General features: G+C 37.8%; 1 protein-coding gene across 1 annotated transcript in view; it reads right to left on the reverse strand.

Annotated features, from left to right (window-relative positions):
- Positions 1-10,925: 10,925 nt before the first annotated feature.
- Positions 10,926-24,877, reverse strand: part of LOC116918957 (peroxisome biogenesis factor 1) — an 85,488-nt gene continuing 71,536 nt past the window's right edge. The window contains 1 exon segment of the mRNA XM_045171104.1: positions 10,926-11,017. The gene's annotated coding sequence lies outside the window, so the exon portion shown is untranslated.

Raw genomic sequence — 24,877 nt, forward strand, 5'->3', positions numbered from 1 at the left:
TTGTTTAAATAAAAGATAACAAAGTGCTGTTAGCTCAACAACTAAATTTTTGGTTTTATACGTATAGTTCAAAAACTATAAGGCCAATTGAAAAATTAACTTGATTTCCGTCAATTTCATTCAATTCGGAATCGAAACCATGTATTTTAAGCCAAATTTGAAATTTGGCCAAAAATGAAAAAGTGGGAAGGGTATAGCCTTCCCACTTTTTTCAAAATCTGCAAAAAACGACATCTCTTGGAATTCGACAAAATTCACAAGGCATGATCAAAATTAAGCGCTGATTTAGATTAAGTAATTGATTTCCTATTAAAACCAGCCGTTTTTTAAATAAAAGATAACAAAGTGCTGTTAGCTCAACAACTAAATTTTTGGTTTTATACGTATAGTTCAAAAACTATAAGGCCAATTGAAAAATTAACTTGATTTCCGTCAATTTCATTCAATTCGGAATCGAAACCATGTATTTTAAGCCAAATTTGAAATTTGGCCAAAAATGAAAAAAGTGGGAAGGGTATAGCCTTCCCACTTTTGTCAAAATCTGCAAAAAACGACATCTCTTGGAATTCGACAAAATTCACACGGCATGATCAAAATTAAGCGCTGATTTAGATTAAGTAATTGATTTCCTATTAAAACCAGCCGTTGTTTAAATAAAAGATAACAAAGTGCTGTTAGCTCAACAACTAAATTTTTGGTTTTATACGTATAGTTCAAAAACTATAAGGCCAATTGAAAAATGAACTTGATTTCCGTCAATTTCATTCAATTCGGAATCGAAACCATGTATTTTAAGCCAAATTTGAAATTTGGCCAAAAATGAAAAAGTGGGAAGGGTATAGCCTTCCCACTTTTTTCAAAATCTGCAAAAAACGACATCTCTTGGAATTCGACAAAATTCACAAGGCATGATCAAAATTAAGCGCTGATTTAGATTAAGTAATTGATTTCCTATTAAAACCAGCCGTTTTTTAAATAAAAGATAACAAAGTGCTGTTAGCTCAACAACTAAATTTTTGGTTTTATACGTATAGTTCAAAAACTATAAGGCCAATTGAAAAATGAACTTGATTTCCGTCAATTTCATTCAATTCAGAATCGAAACCATGTATTTTAAGCCAAATTTGAAATTTGGCCAAAAATGAAAAAGTGGGAAGGGTATAGCCTTCCCACTTTTGTCAAAATCTGCAAAAAACGACATCTCTTGGAATTCGACAAAATTCACACGGCATGATCAAAATTAAGCGCTGATTTAGATTAAGTAATTGATTTCCTATTAAAACCAGCCGTTTTTTAAATAAAAGATAACAAAGTGCTGTTAGCTCAACAACTAAATTTTTGGTTTTATACGTATAGTTCAAAAACTATAAGGCCAATTGAAAAATTAACTTGATTTCCGTCAATTTCATTCAATTCGGAATCGAAACCATGTATTTTAAGCCAAATTTGAAATTTGGCCAAAAATGAAAAAGTGGGAAGGGTTATAGCCTTCCCACTTTTGTCAAAATCTGCAAAAAACGACATCTCTTGGAATTCGACAAAATTCACAAGGCATGATCAAAATTAAGCGCTGATTTAGATTAAGTAATTGATTTCCTATTAAAACCAGCCGTTTTTTAAATAAAAGATAACAAAGTGCTGTTAGCTCAACAACTAAATTTTTGGTTTTATACGTATAGTTCAAAAACTATAAGGCCAATTGAAAAATTAACTTGATTTCCGTCAATTTCATTCAATTCGGAATCGAAACCATGTATTTTAAGCCAAATTTGAAATTTGGCCAAAAATGAAAAAGTGGGAAGGGTATAGCCTTCCCACTTTTGTCAAAATCTGCAAAAAACGACATCTCTTGGAATTCGACAAAATTCACAAGGCATGATCAAAATTAAGCGCTGATTTAGATTCAAGTAATTGATTTCCTATTAAAACCAGCCGTTTTTTAAATAAAAGATAACAAAGTGCTGTTAGCTCAACAACTAAATTTTTGGTTTTATACGTATAGTTCAAAAACTATAAGGCCAATTGAAAAATTAACTTGATTTCCGTCAATTTCATTCAATTCGGAATCGAAACCATGTATTTTAAGCCAAATTTGAAATTTGGCCCAAAAATGAAAAAGTGGGAAGGGTATAGCCTTCCCACTTTTGTCAAAATCTGCAAAAAACGACATCTCTTGGAATTCGACAAAATTCACAAGGCATGATCAAAATTAAGCGCTGATTTAGATTAAGTAATTGATTTCCTATTAAAACCAGCCGTTTTTTAAATAAAAGATAACAAAGTGCTGTTAGCTCAACAACTAAATTTTTGGTTTTATACGTATAGTTCAAAAACTATAAGGCCAATTGAAAAATTAACTTGATTTCCGTCAATTTCATTCAATTCGGAATCGAAACCATGTATTTTAAGCCAAATTTGAAATTTGGCCAAAAATGAAAAAGTGGGAAGGGTATAGCCTTCCCACTTTTGTCAAAATCTGCAAAAAACGACATCTCTTGGAATTCGACAAAATTCACAAGGCATGATCAAAATTAAGCGCTGATTTAGATTAAGTAATTGATTTCCTATTAAAACCAGCCGTTTTTTAAATAAAAGATAACAAAGTGCTGTTAGCTCAACAACTAAATTTTTGGTTTTATACGTATAGTTCAAAAACTATAAGGCCAATTGAAAAATTAACTTGATTTCCGTCAATTTCATTCAATTCGGAATCGAAACCATGTATTTTAAGCCAAATTTGAAATTTGGCCCAAAATGAAAAAGTGGGAAGGGTATAGCCTTCCCACTTTTGTCAAAATCTGCAAAAAACGACATCTCTTGGAATTCGACAAAATTCACAAGGCATGATCAAAATTAAGCGCTGATTTAGATTAAGTAATTGATTTCCTATTAAAACCAGCCGTTTTTTAAATAAAAGATAACAAAGTGCTGTTAGCTCAACAACTAAATTTTTGGTTTTATACGTATAGTTCAAAAACTATAAGGCCAATTGAAAAATTAACTTGATTTCCGTCAATTTCATTCAATTCGGAATCGAAACCATGTATTTTAAGCCAAATTTGAAATTTGGCCAAAAATGAAAAAGTGGGAAGGGTATAGCCTTCCCACTTTTGTCAAAATCTGCAAAAAACGACATCTCTTGGAATTCGACAAAATTCACAAGGCATGATCAAAATTAAGCGCTGATTTAGATTAAGTAATTGATTTCCTATTAAAACCAGCCGTTTTTTAAATAAAAGATAACAAAGTGCTGTTAGCTCAACAACTAAATTTTTGGTTTTATACGTATAGTTCAAAAACTATAAGGCCAATTGAAAAATTAACTTGATTTTCGTCAATTTCATTCAATTCGGAATCGAAACCATGTATTTTAAGCCAAATTTGAAATTTGGCAAAAATGAAAAAGTGGGAAGGGTATAGCCTTCCCACTTTTGTCAAAATCTGCAAAAAACGACATCTCTTGGAATTCGACAAAATTCACAAGGCATGATCAAAATTAAGCGCTGATTTAGATTAAGTAATTGATTTCCTATTAAAACCAGCCGTTTTTTAAATAAAAGATAACAAAGTGCTGTTAGCTCAACAACTAAATTTTTGGTTTTATACGTATAGTTCAAAAACTATAAGGCCAATTGAAAAATTAACTTGATTTCCGTCAATTTCATTCAATTCGGAATCGAAACCATGTATTTTAAGCCAAATTTGAAATTTGGCCAAAAATGAAAAAGTGGGAAGGGTATAGCCTTCCCACTTTTGTCAAAATCTGCAAAAAACGACATCTCTTGGAATTCGACAAAATTCACAAGGCATGATCAAAATTAAGCGCTGATTTAGATTAAGTAATTGATTTCCTATTAAAACCAGCCGTTTTTTAAATAAAAGATAACAAAGTGCTGTTAGCTCAACAACTAAATTTTTGGTTTTATACGTATAGTTCAAAAACTATAAGGCCAATTGAAAAATTAACTTGATTTCCGTCAATTTCATTCAATTCGGAATCGAAACCATGTATTTTAAGCCAAATTTGAAATTTGGCCAAAAATGAAAAAGTGGGAAGGGTATAGCCTTCCCACTTTTGTCAAAATCTGCAAAAAACGACATCTCTTGGAATTCGACAAAATTCACAAGGCATGATCAAAATTAAGCGCTGATTTAGATTAAGTAATTGATTTCCTATTAAAACCAGCCGTTTTTTAAATAAAAGATAACAAAGTGCTGTTAGCTCAACAACTAAATTTTTGGTTTTATACGTATAGTTCAAAAACTATAAGGCCAATTGAAAAATTAACTTGATTTCCGTCAATTTCATTCAATTCGGAATCGAAACCATGTATTTTAAGCCAAATTTGAAATTTGGCAAAAAATGAAAAAGTGGGAAGGGTATAGCCTTCCCACTTTTGTCAAAATCTGCAAAAAACGACATCTCTTGGAATTCGACAAAATTCACAAGGCATGATCAAAATTAAGCGCTGATTTAGATTCAGTAATTGATTTCCTATTAAAACCAGCCGTTTTCTAAATAAAAGATAACAAAGTGCTGTTAGCTCAACAACCAAATTTTTGGTTTTATACGTATAGTTCAAAAACTATAAGGCCAATTGAAAAATTAACTTGATTTCCGTCAATTTCATTCAATTCGGAATCGAAACCATGTATTTTAAGCCAAATTTGAAATTTGGCAAAAATGAAAAAGTGGGAAGGGTATAGCCTTCCCACCTTTTTGTCAAAATCTGCAAAAAACGACATCTCTTGGAATTCGACAAAATTCACAAGGCATGATCAAAATTAAGCGCTGATTTAGATTAAGTAATTGATTTCCTATTAAAACCAGCCGTTTTCTAAATAAAAGATAACAAAGTGCTGTTAGCTCAACAACTAAATTTTTGGTTTTATACGTATAGTTCAAAAACTATAAGGCCAATTGAAAAATTAACTTGATTTCCGTCAATTTCATTCAATTCGGAATCGAAACCATGTATTTTAAGCCAAATTTGAAATTTGGCCAAAAATGAAAAAGTGGGAAGGGTATAGCCTTCCCACTTTTGTCAAAATCTGCAAAAAACGACATCTCTTGGAATTCGACAAAATTCACAAGGCATGATCAAAATTAAGCGCTGATTTAGATTCAGTAATTGATTTCCTATTAAAACCAGCCGTTTTCTAAATAAAAGATAACAAAGTGCTGTTAGCTCAACAACCAAATTTTTGGTTTTATACGTATAGTTCAAAAACTATAAGGCCAATTGAAAAATTAACTTGATTTCCGTCAATTTCATTCAATTCGGAATCGAAACCATGTATTTTAAGCCAAATTTGAAATTTGGCAAAAAATGAAAAAGTGGGAAGGGTATAGCCTTCCCACTTTTGTCAAAATCTGCAAAAAACGACATCTCTTGGAATTCGACAAAATTCACAAGGCATGATCAAAATTAAGCGCTGATTTAGATTCAGTAATTGATTTCCTATTAAAACCAGCCGTTTTCTAAATATAAGATAACAAAGTGCTGTTAGCTCAACAACTAAGTTGAGAAGAAAGTAAAGGACAGTTTATATAACATGGTTACTTCTTAACTAGGTAAACTCTTGGTACAACAATGCAAATAAAACATGTAATAAACTTAAAAGGATTTGGGGTATTTCCAAGGGGTTTTTAAAAACTCCTGAAAGGCATAATGCTGTTCTTTTGGAAGACATTCCTTGTGGTACCATTCTTTGCAAAGTTTGGTACCACATTGCCGCCTTCTGAAAGAAGAATTAACTGCGCTACGGTTGTCTAATTCAAATTCTTAGTTGTGCATAAAAGAAAATAAAATATAATGGATTTGGCCTATAGGAAAAAAATAAATAAAATAGTCAGCTGCTAAGAGCTGTGCGCATTTTTATTTTTATTCATTGGAATTGTTGCATGCATACATATTTTTAAAAAGCAACAGTTATCGAACAACAGCCAATGCATGACAAAAATAAGGTTGATCTGTCTTGTCCTGTTAAAACAAGTCAAATTTTGCTGCTATATATATTAGGAAATTTTAATGTTAAATACTATTATGAAATGAAGACTTTACTTACCAATTTTCTGCCTTACCAACGCATAGACATGTCTATATGGAATGCTGTATCCCCGTATAATACGCGGACTGCGGACAGCTACCCTGTGGAGAAACTGCGGACTGCTGTCAAAAATTTTGGGCCAGTCCGCAGGTGAAAGTCCGCAGTTTCTCCTGTCCGCAGTCCGCGGTCCGCGTCCGCATTTTATCCTGGCCCACATTTTCTACCTAATGTTTCGAACTAGACCACGCCACCACGGCCAACATAATGGTTAAGGCCTAAACTTGAATATATTCAATGGCGCCGAGGCGTTACCCAGTGAGAGCCAATCAGAGAAAAAACATGGTTTCGTTTGCGCCATCTGGCGCTCGTACTGTTACCTCGTTGGTAAAACCCTCCCAAAACAAATGTAACACTTGTTATATATAGTTATATACATATATATATATAAAGATACAAGGAATTCAAGCTTTTGAAATGAAAAGTTATGCTATTTTTTCAGTAATACTAATATGGTAATTGAGTTGTTAAACAGAAAAAAAGTAGTGTGTTTAAAAAATATAAGTTTTATAATCACGTTGATGAAAAATTTTCTACTTGTAGTTGTAAAATTACTCATTTAGATAAAAACCTTAAAAAAGGAAAAAAATTTTCACTTAAAAATAAAATTCAAAATTTATAAACTTCTACTCACATTGATAACATGACATAAAAAATAGATTTGAACCTTCTACCTCACATCCATAGATTTCTAGACGAAGTCTTTAACAATCATTTCAATACCGTTGAAACTTTCGCAGTAATGGTGAGATGTAATAATGAGAATATTACGAAGTGGACACAAAACTTTCTCAAAGTGGGGATTTTTTACACTCGCTGGAATTCTCTTACTAAAAGTAAGGTATTCTAAGATAGACTACTCTTAATTTAAAAATACATGGAAACCCTGTTATTGTCCAATCTTGTCTTTAGGTTTCGATGCAGTAGCAGTAGCAAGAAGCAAGCGGCAGATAGCGTAGTCTTAACCCTCTTTTTGGGTCTCATTGGCTCTCGCAGAGCACAGCTCTCACTTCCCTTGAAGATATTCAATTTTACAGACCTTCACCATTAATTAGGCCTTGACTAGACGAACAGAAACAGAACGGTAAAATCTATTGCCCCGTGGATTACACGGTGCTTTAGTGTTAAGAAGTGCTATTGCCTCGTAGATACCAGGTGGCGCTTGTGTAGTGATTGTGCTACACGAAGTTTTTTAACGCCATATATATGAACCTTGAAGTTACGAGCTACAGCTTACAGTTTAATCCTGAAGTTAATTTCTGAGATTTAGATAAGGAGATGCGATGAGATGTCTCAATATTGAAATGTGTCCTTCATGTATAAATAACCACGACACATGGTGTTTGTGCATTCCTTTAATGCCCATTCGTTTTAGCACAACTGCTTCATAAACAATTTCTTTTTTAAAAAGTCCTCTATATGTGTTGATTGCCTCGTTATGTTGATGCTGACGAAAACTAAAACCAATATTGTTTTATAAAATTTTTAAAAATTTCTATTCTATTGGAGATTGAGAGTTTTAGTCGAGTATTCAAACTTACAAGTATAATAGCAGAAATATGAAGATTGGATGGAAATCTTACCATGTCACGAGCGAAACTATGCTAGTCATTCTTTATAATGACGATCAAGTGTTGGACGTACACGCACGATTAATCTGAATATTCCTAGAAAAAAATCAACCTTCCCCGCCGATAGCTACGACGCACCGTTGTTTGGCATACGACGGGTCATGTATACAGCAGTCTTTTCGTTCCGGAATACATGCTCTATAAGAATGACTTAAACTGTGTTCTGGTATTTATGGAATCATAACATCTAATGCATATTTATCAACTGGCGAAGTGACCAAAAATATAGCACACTAGTCTTTGCTGCAATTTTGTAATGAAATGCTTCCAATTATTTGTCAATGGGATGCAAATTAACTAGAGGCTGCGTAAACGGACTATGGGTACAGGGTACACGTACACCATGAATTCACACAAGAGCCAACATTCGTGAAAACTTCTAATTTTCAATTTAAATAGATAGAAGAAAAGGCTTTTTATACGACAAGCACTTTTTCTTTAACAAAAAGGAAAAATAGTATATTATGCCAACAAGCTGGAAGCCACTTTTGTAGTGGTACAATAAAAAAAAAGTCTTGTTCATCGAATGGGTTCGGTCACAAGGGAAATATCACTGACTTCCATGTCATCATATCAACGTATAATCTGTCGACACGACGCACGTTGCAATGAATGGCGGGAGGAGGGAAGAGGAATCATTATAATCACTATGTCCAAGGTACCACTTACAAAAATCGTCAATCTCAACAGACTGCTTGTCTGGTGCTGCGTAAAATCGCCGATTCTCGTTTAACTGGGATGTAGTACACAATCAGCTATAACCCGTTTAGGAACGGCGTGTCTCCTAAACCTCTGTTTACCATATGGTTTTACATTGAAAAAGGAAAACCCAGTTTGCAACAAGCGGAATCTTGGAAGTAGAAGATTGCTGATGACTGCCTCATTGCCCACACATATGAATATCATTGTTTAATTACTCATTTCTCGAATAACTAAACGGACTGCTACGAAATCAATCGGCTCAAAACACGTACAACATGGCAACCTACTGGAAATCTAGTTTTACGTAGAGAACGTAATCCTCTCCTGGAATGGAACAGCTTACGCACGGTAGCTGATGGCTTTCTTACGAAGGTCTTTCCGCAAAGAAGCTAGTAGCTGTAATAACAACAGTGAAAGATAGCTATACAGCCTCCGTCCGATGAATCAATGCTGTCGAGACAATGAATATTCAAACGGACGTTGCGCTAATTTGGGACGATTGTCCGGCCAGTTGGACCAACTGACAGCTCAGCCTGAAGAAGTGAAAGAGAAAAGAATATGTAAGAAGAAAGCGGTTGAGGGGGTAAGACGCAATAGGCAAGAGAGCACATAAAAAAAATAATAAAAGCTTTTTTCTGTGATGGCATGACAGTCAGAGTGGGCTTTTCATTGGCCATGACGTGTCGACTTTAGACGATACACAAGAGAAGGCCTTTGGACAAAAGGTCTCCAGCCAACCTTGGTGTTGCAGTTGGTTGTGATTACCGCTTTATTCACCACAGATCCTCCAACTAAAAGAAAAAAAATTATAATAATAGAGTATACTCTGTTTTCAAGTGTAAAAAAATAGAGGGAGACATAGCCTAAAAAATAGTTGAAAAGAAAAGACACCTCACAGACCATCTTCTTCAGTCTATTGAACAATCGAATGTTTGCTCATTTCCAGGAAACTCGTTTCACTGTCTGTGCGCATTTTCTGGGGGAAAACTAACTTCTTTAACAGCAAAGAAGAGCCAAGTAATGTGGAATGTCCTATATTTTAAATGGAAAATAATCCTTTTCCATAGACGTACAGTATTTATTCCTTTACAGGCAAATATAATGTTGCGCCATAAAAAGGTAATAACCAGCATCTCCACAGAGCATTTCTTTCTAGCCTCACTTTCTCACGGCGATATGATAAAGTTGACGATCTCTTAATTTTAAAGTTACCTGCAAAAGAAAGCCCATCCTATTCAAGTTCATTAAGGCATACATCATTTTTCTTGAACGGGATATAGTCTGTTTAGTATTTTTCCTTATTCGGGAAGAGGGTGCGAAAATATCGTGCCCAAAAACCGAAATAATGAATGACTGCATTTGTTACCAACACAGCAGCGGTCATCCTATAGTCAGCACACTCGTGCTTACACCAACACAAAGACATTCGTGAATGCGCAAGAATGCCATGACAAACACCGTGAAAGATTTTTGAGAATGCCAGAGAGTCCATTTAGTTCTGGAGTTTTCCCTTTTTTTTCTTTCTTTCTTATGATGGCTATGTAGCCCATAGCCTGAAGAGGAAGACGACACGGACGGTAAAGAAAAACGAATCAGCAGAGTTGACGCGGTACACAACAACGTATGATGCTGTCGAGGGGCAGAGGGTGCCACATCAACACGACACTATGATGGAGAAGTGCTCGGCGGGAATTCGAAACTGGCGGGCGCGCACCACTGACTCGTCTTAAGGTGGGCTACCCCAAAAAGCCCGTTGGCTGGCCAGTCGGCTTGGTAATGAAGCTTGAATGGTGCGGATCTGTATGCGACCGTGCCGAAAAAGGGGCGACATCACTTTATAATAGATAGATGACAACGACTTGCATTTAGAAAGAGCAAGAGGGTCGTTCCGCGTGAAAGGTAGAAAAAAAGGCGACAGACTTGGAATCGTCTTTGAGCGAGTGTGGGAGAGAAAAGAGCTCTCGAAAGAAAAGTACGTGGACATGGCTGAGTGTGTGGCAAGATGGCGGGCGTGCATGCCGGTCACAATGCATTTTGGTGGCAGGCATACAGCAGACGGGCAGAGGAAAACGCTCATGCAACAGACAAGGGGAGTTTGGGGGTCGGCGTGAAATGTCATTTGTCAAAGTGGCGATTCGATTCGCTGTCACACTTGTGTATATCCGATCGATTCAATGACTCTTGGTCGTCGAGAGAAAGTTGAACAATTCCTCTAAACGCTGCACTTCCCCAACTGTATGAAGAGGGGCCAGAACAAGGGGGACGAGAGACCTAAGAGTAAAAGAAAAACGTTCAGCCATGAAGAACCGTTGACAATAGCGTAAATTTAATTCGCTATTTGTATATATGTATAAGAAGAGGGAGAGAGAGAATGTATATTATTTTCTCTTCATAGAAATAATGGGGAAAAAAATAATTCAAATGTATACCGTCAGTGATGCGCAGGCTGCTTTTCGTTTTCTCTCTTCTTTTTTTTTTTTCTTTTTCTTTTCTCCCATCGCTCTCAAATGTTGGCTGTTGGGTTGGGTGGTTTCTTTTTGTGGGATGCTTAATTGTCACCTCGCTGGTTCGTCCCTCTAGAAAAGGCACAATGTCGAACGATTTTATTCTTTTTTCTTTATTATTTTTAACACAGTATTTGAATTATATACCTCCACCCCGCCCTGACCGGTTCATGGAGAGCATTGACGTTCAATGCTCTGAGAAGTATTTTTTTTTTTTCAATTGTCATTGAGTACAGCAGTTCCCACTTTTTTGTTGTGTACGTGGCAGAAACATTAGCGAGCATTTATTTCTTTTCTACTTGATATTTACCACTACCGTCCCGCGCTAACTCGTTTCTCTCTCCATAGAATTTGTCTAATGCGATAGTGGACGCTTTCGATATGGTCCGCCGCGACGCAGACACACAGAAGAAATGAGAAAAAAAAAGAAAAACAACAATACAAGAAAGAAGGATTTCTTCTTCTTCTTCTGCTTCACGGGTCCTCCTTAAACGTTTTCAACTCGAGTGGGTTTGAATCGAGACAAGTAACTCGGACACAATCAGCAATAACTTAAAAAGGGTGTCCGTATCTATATACAACTCCGGGGGTGTTATCCGTGAAAGAAGAAAAAAATAAAAATGGCCTGCATTGTATTTGAATACAGTGCGTCAAGAATTGTATCCTTAATAGTATCAGTAAGTAGTCACAGTGGTCACATTTCCACAGCCATTTGCAATGTCGCAGCCCATTCGGACGTTTCTTTTTTTTTTTCCCTTTACATTTTGTTTTGTATGGCCTTCCGAATTCAAATCGTCTATTATTCTCATTCTACTTCGCCAAAGAAGACTGGTGGCCCTTTTCTTCGGAAACCACCTGGGTATTCGCGGCATTTCCGACCGGCAGCCAAAGCCACCGTGTATATACACCAAAGCTACTGGACTATTCGGCTCGCACCTCCAGCCGTTGGATGCGCTTTTGTTATAAGGCTATGGATACTCTTCTATAGGGATATACACTTGCGGAATGTTATTCTGTGTATGCGCACATCGGACGGTCTCCATTGAGTATTTATTTCAAATATACAACGTTGACACAAAAAAAATGGTGTTAGCCACCGAATGGGTGCGCTCTCCCTAGGTGGTTTTCTTCCGCATCGTATAATACATTCTCCTTTCATTTTTTTCTTTTCTCTCTCTCTTTTTTTTTCAAAGTTTATAAAGTAGCCTTTCAGAATGACGATGATGACGATCCGAGCCATTGAACATCCTCCGCAGAGCATTTAGCACATGTCAGCTTCTTCTCCATTTAGCCTCACTTGTTCTTTTCTTGAACATTTTATATCTTTTCCGTTTTTCTTTGCTTGACAGAGAGAGAAAAAAAGAACAAGGAGGATCTCAGCTACTATCAACGAGACAGAAAGATCAAGAATAATAAAAGAAAAAGAGAAGAAATAAAAAAAAAAATAATCTTTCAGCATTAAATATCTACCCACTATAAGTGCATATAGTGTCTCATTATTCAAAAAAAGAGAATAATATGGTATAGCTGTGCATTGTGCAGAGAGAAAACGGGAATTATTCCAGTCGGACGCTTCCTATGTACGATACGTCGGGTCAGGAGAACAAATCGTCAGTGACGCTCAATTGATTTTTTGTATAAATTTTATTTTTTTATTTTACCGAATTGAAAGAGCTTACTGGACTGTACGGCATCTGGAAGCGACCGACTTCAAACACGTCAGAAGGTGAGTTTGCCAATGAATCCCGTCCTCCCTTTCTCTACCCTCCGATTTCTATTCTTCTTCCCATTTTCGCTTTTAGATGTTGTCGATCCAATTCGACAAAGTACGAATGTATTGTTGAAAAAACCCGTCTAAATATAAAAGAGAATCCAGCGAGAAAGCTCATGCTATATAATTTGTGATCAGTCATTACACGTGAAAGGTTGTCTCCTCCCTCCTCTTTTGATTGCTGATATGGGACGCGTAGAAAGCGGCCGGGCCGTTTTGTCCGTCTGTTCGGCTTCTCGCTTTTATATCGTAATGATTCTCCTGTTTTGGTTGTTAATGATTCTTGATTTTGACGAAGTACAAGGCTTCTATCTAATCCCTTTTCCGTGTTTTGTTTTCTAGGTTGTTGTTGTTTGGTTGTTGTTTTTTTTACTCTCACCCACTCACTTCAATACTGTCTAACTTCCGGTTAAGCATTTTACATCAGAAAAACGAAACAAAGTTCAGAGAATATCGACATAAGTTCAATACGCACATCAAATCTGAATAGGGAAAAATTCCCATTCGCGTTCGATTTGATTCTTAGAAATCCGATCAGTCGAATATTGGCTGGGTCGAAATTGATGGAGAAACGCAGATACCTTTAATCGAACTTGAATGCACAAGAAATACATATCTCTCAGGAGAAGGAAAAAGACGATGAGAGGGTGGGAGTTATTACTATACATGTATGGTTTATGAATGATAAAAAATATAAAAGAAAAAGAAAATATGATAGAAGGCAGCAGCTCTTCCATGTTTTTCTGTCGTGTCCCGGTAGGCCGACAACAATGTTTTCATCAGCGTACAGAAGAAAGGAAAAAAAAAAGAAAATGAGATGACTGAGAAGAAGAAGCTGCAGCCGTGCACAAGGCCAAAAATGGAGGGGCGGATGAAGTAAAAAAAAAAGGAATAAAATAGTGGTATTAAAAAGGAAGAAGCAGGGTTGAACTCGATATTGAAAGTTTCAACTGACACAAGAGGAGCTTCCAATATAGTACACACAACGACAACAACGGTGAAGAAAAAAAAAAAAAAGGAAGACGAAGGCATTGTGCCATCTCTTCTCCTTATTTTTGTACACAACCTTTCCATTTCATATTTTTGCTCGTCTGTCTATCTGTGTGTGAGGGCGTTGTTGTTGGAAGCCCTGCATCAATCTCATCTTGTACGTTTCCTATACACAGTCAACTCCGACCGGATTCTATACACGCACATCCGTGATTCTTTCTCTCTTTCGTCCTATATATTTTTACTACACAATGCGCCAGAGATATATACATTTATACACTCATATTTTCCCCATTCACTCCCACTGATATGTTAGCCCTATCCTCTCAAAGCAACCCCTTTCCTTTTAGCAGACAACAGACACACGGGGAAAAATGAATAGAAATATACTACTATATCTCTATTTCGGTATTAAAGTGATGTGGAAGATGCCTTTTGTAGCGTTTTTCTAAACTCCTTTTCTCCCCGATGGACACAGAAGAAAAGGAGAGAAAAAAAAAAAAAGAAGGAAGAAAAAAAGAAAATATACATCCCAAGTAGGGAGAAATAGATGCAACAAAACACATATGCCGACGCATAGAGAGAGACTAAAAAGTTGGAGAGAGGAACTATATAGAATGGGAAAACCAAAATTTGAATATACATACACAGAAAGAAGAAGAAAAAAAGAGATAGGATAGAGGGCTTGCATTGTGTCTCTACAAACACAATTGCCCTTTGATTGACCCAAAGCATCGACGCAATGCTCTTGCCCACCCCCCTCCGCTTTGTACATTAGCCTTTGCCTGTGTGTGAATGTGAATTTGTGTACAAGAGGGGGTAGCTTTTTTGTTTATTGTTATTATTACAATTTGATAATAATAATTGAATGGCCATTAACAGGATGGAGAAGCCATTCGATTCTCGTCCTTGCGTTCGCTCTTTTCCCTTTGATTTTAGGTTTCTTTGTGAAACGACTCAAGTTGGGAGAAATTATGGACCGGCCAAGTTAGGCCACTCAAGTATGGTCGACAGGACTTCTCAAAAAATGCAAATAAAGGTGGTGATTTTAAAAAATAACAACTAGATATTTACAGCCAATCATTAGAATGTGATGTTTCATCGATAAAAAAACTCTTTAAGACAGCCATGCGTCCTGAACGCATTAACAAGACATGATATAGAGCAAGCAAGAAGCAAATGTTTTTGATTCAGATGTCTCAAATAGTACGGTAGTCTTTTTGATCGCTTCGCTTCGACGCAATAAGATATCATTCGCTAATGCTATAAGAAAAATGAATGGAAACCCGGTTGGCGCAGAGTTCAAAGACAGAGACACAACCAGATTGAAACTTGCTGAAGAGCGACAAAAAGAAAGAAGAGAAAAACAAATCACGAAGCAAATGATACAATGGAAAAAGTCTTTTCTACACCCAAGCTGTCCTCCAATTTTTTTCGATCTCCATCGACGGTGTCCCAGGAGAAGAAAAATACAACAGAAAACTATCGTGGCTTTAGACGAAGTAAAAGCGCTCGCAGATGTATACAAGAATCGGTAGAATTTATGCAAACGTCTTCCAGTATATTCAAATACTTAACACTCACGCACGTGTGTACGTGTGTGTGTGTGTGCCAGTATCGAAATACGTAGTTCGTTCAATTGCTCACAAGTGCAAATAGAATCTTTTCGCTCTCCCTTCACCCCGAGTCAACACCATTTTCCCAGCCGGAATTGATTAAACAGAGTGATAGTACTATAGCACTGGAATTGGTCGGCTCACGCTAAGGCTCTCGTCAGCTATTCACTAAAGTTACACACAAAGCTATAGTCTTTCGAGACCTATAAACTACACGCTGATGGATTCAACATGCAAAGCAAATAAGCTTGCGCCGACTCAGCACGTCGCACTGTTAACTTGTAAATCGATTCTCTTCTGATGACATTGCCGAAGTCACGATCTGATTTTTCTTCTTTAAAAAAATTCCTAAATCATTTCAACAACTACGAGCTATAAGAATTACGTCAATCGAGAAGATTTCTCTTTTTTCCGCGCGTCTATCGGCTCCGATGAACACAAGTCCAAGGAGGCGGCTAAACGAAAAAAGTGTGATCGTGACTGTTGGAGAAGGAATAAGCGACGATTGTGACAAAACACGTCAAGATTTAAGACGCAAAAGATCAAAGTTCGTCCTTATGGTAATAGCCAGGTGGAGAAGGACGGCCTGGTTTCTCTTTGGATCGGTCGATTGACCGAAATGGGAAGGCGGGCCATCAAGTTCCACAGAAAAGAAAGAAAGAAAAAAAAAAAAGGGGGAAAGAAAAATGGAAGAATAGAAAATAAGCGGGCAGATTGCGTGCTGCGTAACTTATTTTCTCGAAGCGATAGTTGCATGAACTATTGTTGCCAGAAAGAAATGTCGAGCGCCAGGTCGCAGTGTCAGACGCAATAACGAGGGCCCGTCGTTACGTTCGTTAAGAGACGCAAAAGGGGACCTTGACGCGTAAAAGGAGCGGCGATTGTCGTGTTAGTTCCCACGCCACATGCACGCGCATATATGATGAGTCCCCATATACGCACGCACCTGGCGGCCAAAGTCTCGTCCAGCAATAGAAGCCCAAAGCCCAGTCCAGCAGCCAGTCAGAAGCAACAACGGCAGCTCACCTTTTGTGTGTCCAGTGTGTTTTGTAGATGTGTTGGTTCGCTGGATGAGCGATTCAAAACTGTTTTTATTTCATTTTTTGTCCTTCCATTTTTTTTTTTCAATAACAAGCTGATTTTGTGGCATTGTGTACCCCCCTCTTCTTCTTGCCGCACGGCCTCCGACCGTCAGGGCTCACATAACCCTCCTGTGTCTGTCCTGTGCCCTTCTCTTTCTTTATTATTCCCCCTTTCTGTCGCTTATTATTCTCTCAATATGGATGAAGCAACTCTTTTTCTTTCCTTCCTGTCTGATATTTATAATAAACATAAATATATGACGCTTCTTCTTTTCGACTGAGTGTGTGTATACACACAGTGGTGGATCTCTTTCGGCCATTGGGGGTTCCTTTCAAGAGAACGGGCTGTGTACTATGCACAATCGCGGACAGAATGCGCACAACAGACGGTAGAATATAGTTCCCTCTTCTTCTGCTGAATATGGCGGCGTCAGGTGTCACTTCCAGAAGGTTTATTTTTGGGGGCTTTCTTTTCTTAACATTTATATGTACACAGTAGACACCAACCAGTTTTATAATGGTCTTCTATACGCTCTCTGATGTCATCCCTATATTCTATAACCCCCTCCGTTTTTCTCCTTTCTTATTACAAGATTTTTTGCTTTCTTTTCTTTTTTTTAACAACATCCAATCAGACGACACTGACGCGCACAACTTTAACAAAACAAAAAAAGATCTGCTGCAAGATAGATACAAACGTCTATTTAAAAAATAGTATCTCAACATCTTTTTATTAGAAAGAACTGCATTTCTACTCGCACACAATACGAACAACATCTGTAAAGGCTGGCTAATTTTCGAGTTGTGATTCTAAACATTTGCTCTTGTATATCGTGACTGAAAAAAGCGTATAGATATACAAGAGGGTACGTATGGAGATTCATACGTGATGCGTACAAATGAGGCGTAGGAAAAAGCTCACATAACTCAATTAATATGCAGATATTGCTTTAGGGAAGCGGGCGTATAGACAGTAAGATTGAACAAGACCAAATTCATTTTTGACGCAAGAAAACCCAAAACTCGACAACAACAACAAATGTCTCCCCTCGAAAGAAATGCCTTCTTCCCTCCCTTAAGCGTCTGCATAGGCCCATGACGAGCAAAATTGAATATTTGTGTTGATTGATAACAAGATATGTGTCGCTTGTCTTCCCTACATTTGGACCACACAAAAAAAGAGAAGGATCTCTCGTGGGGTGGCCAGCGTCACCGCCCGCATAATGAATGACTTTTGCTTGGTAATACTCGATGTGAAATGTTATTGACGCTCGTCCACGCAATACACGTCAAGGATCAATATGATTAAAGAAAAAGCACCGACTTTTTCAATGGCTGGTAAGAATAGCATTACGAATTTGTTTTGATCCTGGCGACAAATGGAAAGAAACACCAGGAGAAGAGAAATCCAACAAGACGTTGCTAGAAAATGGTAAAGTAAAATAAAAATGGAGGAAAAAAGAAAAAAATGAACGTGAGGGGGAAGGACACAATAGATCAACGGCTGCCATAGTATGATGGTATAGAAAGCACAGACTGATGTGATACGATGATGATGTATATCATATTTCAGTCGGCGTGCGGGAATCGGGAGCAAAAGAGCTGCACAGACGGGACTTTCTTTCTCTTTTGTGTAAAATTTTGCTGCTGCGTATAGATGTACACAGAGCGTATATAGCTCGAACAAAAGCTGAAAGTTGGCCGTGTTTCCAGAGAGTGACTCCCTCTCCTTTTGCTAACAACAACAAACAGCATCTAGCAACATCGTCCATATGCCATGAATAGAGCCCGGCTTGCTTTTTCTTTTTTCTGCCCTTCCATTTTCTTTTTTGCTCTGTATAATTAATTGTCGAACGCCGCCGGTCGTAATTGATACTTGCGTCACGGACGACGGGAGGGGTTGGAAAAAAAAAACTGATGTCCGCGCTCTTGTTGTGATTTATGGACTCTTAGCGCTGAACACATCCACTTCCAAAAACACACACTAGATTATATCAAATAGATAAGTATTTATGTGTGTGCGTTTGTGTTTATATTCATATAGTGAGAAGTTGGCTAGACTTCCTGCCGATTTTTTAATGGGAAATAAATGAAACGAGCCATTTTTTTTCGCTGTTTCTACGCTGTTATAGTGGCGTATTGTCTGACAATAACAGCGCTTGCTAAAATCGGATGCAAAATTATCAAGACTTAAATTTGTTGTGTTCTTCAAATTAATATTTCATAACAAAAAATGTCAAAGAATGTTTTCAGCTGTTGTGCTATGTGGAAGCCAAGCGCCAAGAGAGAGAAAAGGCCTACAAAAGAGGGAGACGATGCGATGCACTGCATTTCCTTCCGAAACTCGTTAGCCACTTGACACAAATGCGAGCGCATAGGCCGTATATAACATCGCACAAAGTGAGTAACTAGTTGGAGCCGGCCATTCATCAAATCAAGCGCGCTCCTCCATTTCTTTTGATAACAAATGCTTGATCAATGTCTCGTGTACAGTTACATAGCGGCAGGCGGCGGCAGATTGCGATTTTTCAGTCAGCGGAAGCGATAGCCAAGTAAATTAATGATGTTGCGACCAAAGTGGAAATCCAAAAAGAAATGCGGAGATTCAGCCATCGAACAAGGAGGTTGTACCGTGGGATTGGGCCACTGTCGGAGCCTGTACAACTGGACAAGCCTCTACAACTCACTAAATTCGTTTCCCCGAATCGCAGCAAGAGAATGTCGACGTCATTTACGGTAATTTTTACGTTGCGAATAAACACGAAACTAGGCAATGGCGGAGATTCAATGTCGATGATTCGAAAGCGTATACACTTTAGACCGACAGACGGTTCTTGTGCAATACAATCTAAACAGCAATCAGACAATCCAGTCGAGCTCCCACGTACCACGATTTTGTGGAACGGATTTCTTTGGACAGCAGCAGCAGCAGCCATTGTTGTTGTATGGTAGAAGAATAAGAATAACAAGGCAAGAGGGGAAATCTCATCCAACGCCGCCCAGTCATAATTCGGTGAAATACTCGTGCAGAGAAGGCGGGATTGAGAGAGACTCTCAGGCCACGACGCCGACGATAACATTATTTATATTCTGGCTCGTACAGCTCAAGAAAAAGATGGACAAAAAAATAAAAAGGAAAATAAAAACTGCTATGCTCTTAAAAAAAAAAAAACGGGAAACTTGCTACGGACAAACGAACAGAGAACACAATCAAAATAATAAGAAAATGGAGAATCAGAAGAAGAAGGTGATGCATCTGTGTACGTCGGTGCTCACATAGAGAACCTGTTATTATTATACGTGTTTGGTATTAAGAAAGAGAAGAAGGGATCGAATAAAGACGACGAATCTTTTCTCTCTTTGTTCGCCATTTCATGGAAAAATAACAGTTTGGGTACTGTGCACAACTGCACATGAAATAAGGAAAAAAAAACGAAGAAAACCAGCCAATCACGTATAGCGTTGGTGTATAAGTTATTTAGAAAACTTAATCCATCACACACCCAGAGCGGTGTCTTTCATTTTTTATTTTTTTATTTTTACGATTGTATAGCCAGCAAATGTTTGGAATATTCCAGTGAGTTTGAACAAAAGATTTCTTTATTTATTATTGTTATTATTATTCAATACAAGTGCGGCGTGTTAGTAGTGGGCCTGCGCAGAGAGACTTTCTTTGGCAGCATCGGGCTGATGACCATATGCATAAAAAGAAAATGACTATTGAATTACTCGAATGAATAGTGATAAAACATCAGCTAAAGCTGATTTACCAAGAAAAGCTCAAAAAATGGGGGAAAAAAACCACTCCTTTCTCGTCATCTACAAGTTTTCTTCTTCTCTAACTTGTTATATCTTTCCTTATGTTACATTCTACATTTCAACAACTAAAAAAAAAACACACACAACCAAATGAAAAAGTAAAAAATAAAAAAAGGAAGTGAAATGCCAGCAGAAGAATAGATGCTAGCAAATTTAATCAGAAGTGGAATAAAGACATGGAGAAAGAGAGCTCTGCTCTGCCAGCCCAACAACAACAACAAAAACGAGGAAAAAAAAAATCCATTGAGATTTCATATAGAAAGGATTCTCTATTGACCCAGAAGCAGGAGCAGCTTCACAACAACGAAAAATCGAATATATTATATAAAGATACAGATGGCTTCTATCTGTATGGTCCCTGATGTGTGTATATGCAATCGAACATACTTTTGAGTTCGAAGAAAAGAAGAGAGAGCCGATTGACGGCGAACGGCAGCCCCCAACAACAACAAAAACAAACATCCCGATGAAATGGATGAGATAGACGGAGCCGGAGAGATGTTGTTGGCGCGCCTCAACACCTCTCCATCAATAATGACATCATCTTTCAACTATTATACGAGACCTTTAAGTGTCTACTGAATAGACTACGGCCATCATTGCAGCGAAAGGGTAGAAATAAAATTTCCAACCCCTTTCTTTTTCGTATTCGATGGCCGATAAGAGGATCTCCTCACTGACGTGGGAAAAAGTTACATCATTCAAGCACGTTAAAGGAAGCCGAGGTTTACTTTTACGAAATCGAATTGCGCCGTGCACATCAATGTAACAGGCCCTACATGTCAAGTGGCAACTTCAATAGTTTAGAATCGAACGCAGTTAGAGTAGAGCATATGGGTTTTTACAAAAGTGGGCTCCTCTCTGTTGTTGTAATAAAGGCGAGCAAAAGGGTTATACAACTGATGCGGTTGACTGTTTTACAAGCCGACCCCATTCAGTGGTAAACTCGCCACGGGGGGGATCTATCAAAAGCAATTGCACGGAATCAAACGGCAGGGGTAGCTTGCATAACATTGAATCTTATTAGCGTGAATTTTGGGCACAGCGTTTTAAAGATCGATCTGATTTCAGTCTTATTCGTTCTTTTCTCTCTCGTTTTTTTAATGGACTTACAAAAAAATAGTCTATTGTTAGAAAAGGTTATTCTAATCATAGAAATACTAAACCGGAGAAACATGGCCATGTTTACATTGTCGTCCCATGAAAACGACACAGACAAATAAAAAAACAGTATTTTCTATTTATGTGCGAAGAATCGCGCGAGTCAAAGGCTGTCGAAGATCGAATGATCCATCATTTATATACACTATAGACGTAATGGTTTATCATTTCGTCTGGTGCACAACACACACGTACACAAAAGGGAGAGATGGGGCCCCCAACATTTACCGGTGTATTAAAAAAAAACATCAAACAGCAAAGCACACTGAATCTCATCATCTTTCCCCCCTAGTTTTTTGTGTGTCATGTTGTCTGTATGTGCGCGAGGGTGGATGAAGCATTATTTTGTTGCATCCCCAACAGTTTGCTGATATTATGACAACTTGAATAGCTCTAATGTGCTCCATTGAATCGGCCACCAAATCCCGGACCCCCTCTCTCTCTCTCTCCTTCCTTTCAGACACCCCCCAACTATTTTCTATCATTTTTTTTTATATTTTTACTTTTCATTTCACTAGTAGTAGTACTCCATTGCCGAAAATTGTTCTCTCTAAATGTATACTATTGTTGGGTGAGCCGGGAATATACATATATAATATTCGTATCGTATAGATGTGCGTATAGGGGAGGGAGAGAAAAAGAGGGAGGCCGGAAACAGTAGTGTTGCCAGAGTGGTTCTTTGTCGTGTCACTTAGCTCCCCGCCGTTCATCACTCAAGTACCGCACACTATTACACACATATTACATCTTTACGCGAGAAAAATCCAAAGACCGGCTACGCGGGCTGCAGACGCAACAGCATACGGAGGCCTTCGGGGGCCAAGTGTGTATCACATTGAAAACAAATCATTCCTTTTTCCCATGCGCCATCAGCTTCTTATCTGTAACTGTATCGTTGTATATACCCAATATATATCTATATATTTTTTCTATCTCCCTCAAACTTCTTTTTTTCTTTTCTTTCTATTTGCTCCTGTCCATTGAAGGAAAATAGGAAAGAAAAAAAAAAGGTTCAGGTCGAACAATAAGAGATTTAAAAAAAAAACAACCAAGAGAAATAGAAAATGGATGCAGGAGAGCATGGAGTAAGATTGCTGTAGCAAGTCGGGCGTTGGGCCAACCTCTAATGTTGTATCAATAAGGTTTCCTATTGCGCTTGAATGGCATCAGCAACATTGCGGCCTCTTAGATGCATCCTCCACCCACTCAATGTTTAGATAAACAAACCACTAGAAAAGCAGCAGACAGGGCAACAACAACAACAACTAGAAGAAGACGAAGAAAACTATTTTTTTTTTATTCATCGTTGCACTTCACCAAAAATACTGAGTAGTATAAAAGAGAGGAGAAAAAAAAAAACAAAAATGAAAGAGGAAATTGAATAGTATAAAGCCGAAGAAAGAAAAAAAACTTGTCTTAATGGAAACAATTCAATCCTCTATGAACCAACTGCATATAAAGCCACGTCGAATGTTATCGTATTTTATGGCACTGAATAAGCCCCCACCCCACCCCCTCTATTTGTTGTTATTTGCTATTATTTATTTTTATTTCTAATAATCAACACTAGTCTATTTCTTGTGAGAAAAAAAATATTTTGCCTTTATTATTATTATATTATTTCTCAAAAAAGAAGAAGAAGGGAAGAAACGTGGATATATATACAGGCATCCATTTACTGCGTGAGGTTTTCCCAGTGCTGAAGTTCGTCTTTCATCCCTTTTGACACATTGTAGGAATTTCTATCCATTCCTTTTGGATTATGGCCAACAACAGCCGAACTTCAGCAGCTTATATACACTGCTCGTTTCTTATTTTATTTTATTTTTCTTCCCCAATTGAACGCGGCAGAACGAAACGAAATAACAAAGTGTGCACAGCTCTCTAAACCGCGTCTTCTCGACTGGGCAGACACACAAAAAAAAGGTAACAAAAAAACAAAATTAAATAAATAGATGAGAGCTGCTGATATTTATGGCTTGAATTCTTTCTTGTCCTGCTAGTCGTCGTGTAGAAATATCAAAAGACATACAGCAGGGAGAAGAAGAAGAAGAAGAAAAAAAAAGGCTTGTTAGTGCCGCTACACCGCGTGTCTATGTCTAATGTGTTCCAGCAGGGGCAGCGGTGGCTCTTAAACACAATCACCGAAAACATCAAGCTCAATAGGAACATTGAATACAGAGAAAGTTAGCAAAAAAAAAGGGAGCTGCGTATATATATATAGCCCTTTACAAATGATTCCTTTATTGTCAAAAAGAATAAGAAAATCGAATATAATTCGAACGGCTTCTTGTGCTTCTGAGCGCGAAAGCAAACGACTTCTCCAGCACAAGTCACGAGGGGGTCCTTGAAATATTTTTTCTTGAATAGTTCCAAACACCTCTTTCAATTGTATCTACACATCGAGCGTGTCCATTTTATATAAGAAATTTTTTATTTAAATAAAATAAAGAGAAAAAAAAAAATGCTGCAACAGATGCCATATTTAGCATTCTTATTCAACCTTGTCTCCGTTTTTATTGGGTAGGAAAAAAGAAGGGGCTGTCTATTTGAAAATCACTGGATTCTCTCCAAGGGCCTACGTAAGTGTCCTCTCCTTCATTTTTCACGCTGATTTTTTTTTATTATACATATAGAGTGTGTCAAGCAGGCTTGCCTAATTGCTTAATGGTTCCCTTTTACATATCCCTCCACCCCCGGATTATTATTTCCCTTTATTCTACGAGGCGACGCATCTGGACTTTTTTTTTTTTTCATTTCGAGCGTCGAATCGAATCACAAGAATAATACTACAAGAGTATCATAAATGTATTGTTAGTCGTCTCGATGGGGCCCTCTTCAAAAACGCTGTCCCGTAATATCGGAGATTTTATTTTTTCCAGTCGTCCCTCTAAAAAAGCGCAAATCGATTATCATCTGATTTTACAGTGAAATATGGCGTCTAATATCACGCGGTTGTTCGCGGTGGCAGCCGCCCACCTATAACAGCACATGGCCGAAAACCGATTCAACATACTCATCAGTTTCGGTGTAGGCATCGAAACGTTTGGGCTCCTGCGTTCAACCAGCAGCCCACGATTAAACACGGGGCAAACAAGGTATATATAACAATAGGGCATCTATATAGAAGGGGGGGTTCAAGTATAGACAGGGTGGGGTTTTTAGTTCTGGTTTGGTTGCTGCTGAGCTCCCAACACAGATAGGGAAAATTGTTTCGATTGTTATACACGAAACCCGCCCACATATAGACGCGGCGCTATAGTGAATCGAATGATGGGTGGCAAGGGACGACGAACTGGGGTGACAAAAACGTTTTTCCCATCGAGAGGGCGAGGAAAACAAACCGCATCAACAACAGCATAGACGACATTTATTCGGCTATAAAAATAAATAAATGAATAAAAGAAGAAGAAAAAAAAAATCCCATCAATTCTGAACAAACGACGACGAGTGGCGTCTCTTGGGCGGTCCGCTCTTCCACCCGTTCAACTCT

This window comes from Daphnia magna, linkage group LG3, assembly GCF_020631705.1.
Source record: "Daphnia magna isolate NIES linkage group LG3, ASM2063170v1.1, whole genome shotgun sequence".
Lineage (NCBI taxonomy): Eukaryota > Metazoa > Arthropoda > Branchiopoda > Diplostraca > Daphniidae > Daphnia > Daphnia magna.